The sequence below is a fragment of the Hyla sarda genome, unplaced genomic scaffold, assembly GCF_029499605.1.
Source record: "Hyla sarda isolate aHylSar1 unplaced genomic scaffold, aHylSar1.hap1 scaffold_825, whole genome shotgun sequence".
In the NCBI taxonomy this organism is placed as follows: domain Eukaryota; kingdom Metazoa; phylum Chordata; class Amphibia; order Anura; family Hylidae; genus Hyla; species Hyla sarda.
The window spans coordinates 33,051-34,491 of NW_026610852.1; the positions used below are offsets into that span (position 1 = coordinate 33,051).

The 1,441-nt window shown below is 50.2% G+C and overlaps 1 long non-coding RNA gene across 1 annotated transcript; it reads left to right on the forward strand.

Annotated features, from left to right (window-relative positions):
* The first annotated feature begins 268 nt into the window (after nt 1-268).
* On the forward strand, nt 269-945 carry LOC130347223 (uncharacterized). The gene is made up of 2 exons (XR_008885192.1): nt 269-811; nt 860-945. It is a non-coding gene; the product is annotated as an uncharacterized LOC130347223 (long non-coding RNA).
* Nucleotides 946-1,441: the final 496 nt, after the last annotated feature.

Consider the following 1,441-nt stretch of genomic DNA (forward strand, 5'->3'; position numbering starts at 1 on the left):
ACGAACGCCACCTGATAGGGGGCAGGGGCTATATATATATCCCTGCCCCCGCCCACAACCCCTTATGTGCCACCTTGATGTGTAGGGGGGTTGGAGATGTTACCGCCCATATCACAAATACAGCCTAATTAGGCTTTACACTTGTGATCAGGGCTTACACATTCCTGCTTGTGATAACCATGATATATATTTACTTGTAATGTACACATTATAAACTTTTAACATATCGGTCTGGAGTGTGTCCAATGACCGCAACGGAGGTCGCACCTTTAGAGGGCAAAAGTCAATCTGGTAGGGAATCAAATGTTGTAATCATGACCAATGCCCCTACCTTAGCACAAATCCAAGATATAGTCCCGACATTGAGACAGAAAATAGGTGAAGCAAACTGACTGGCACAGGGATCGATGCCTGGAAACTGAAGAGTTGTGACAGTCATGCCTCCTCTACACCGAAACCAGAGTTCGGCACTTGAACAGGGTCAGGCTAAACCCAAACCGATATCTGCTTGTAGCATGCGGCCTAACCTCATTGCAAGAGTGAAACACTATGACCTGTCGGCCCAATGAATCCCATCATATTCCTGCTAATGAGTGGCAAAATAGAAACTGTTAGCTAAATAGGCACAACCATCGACACCCGATCGACCTTGGCGGTAACCGCCTTATTGCCTGAAGATCAACAATATCCGACTACCTTACCTGAAACTAAATCAATCCCAATGCCCCATTCCTAACTCCACTAGCCTCATGAGTGGTGTCCCATTACGATAAACCCGCCCTATTGCCATTATGTCTGACATTACCATTATGTCTAATGATTGGTATTGCTGGTAAAATGTTCAACTCTGCTGCATTAGTGGTGAATGCCGAAACTTCTGCTGAACCTAGTCGACGTATATATCACCCTATACAGTAACCCCCCCGAGCTGCGATGGCCCCGACATATGATCAAATCGACATACGATGGCCTCTCAGAGGCCATCGCGTGTCGATGTCAGCATCGACATACGATGCTTTTATATGTCGGGGCCATCGCATCAACTGCTATCCGACAGCGCAAAATGCTTAAGCTGCTGTCGGATAGCAGTTTAAGCATCCCGGGCAGGTTCGCCTACCTATTCCCGCTGCTCCGGGTCCACTTCCCGATCCTCCGGCGTCTTCTGCATCTTCTCCAGGGTCCGGGCCTCGCTTTCCGGTGTCGTTATTACGTCACTACGCACGCCGCGCCGGCGCAGCATCGTAATAACGGCTCCAGAAAGCGAGGCCCGGACCCTGGAGAAGATGCGGAAGAAGCCGGAGGATCGCGAAGAAGACACCGGAGCAGCGGGACAGCATCGGGAGCCCCTTGGACAGCATCGGGAGCGGTGAGGACCTGGTCCGGAGTTGCGGGGACAGGTGAGTACAGTTTCCTATACTTTACATTGCACGGATACCTCAAC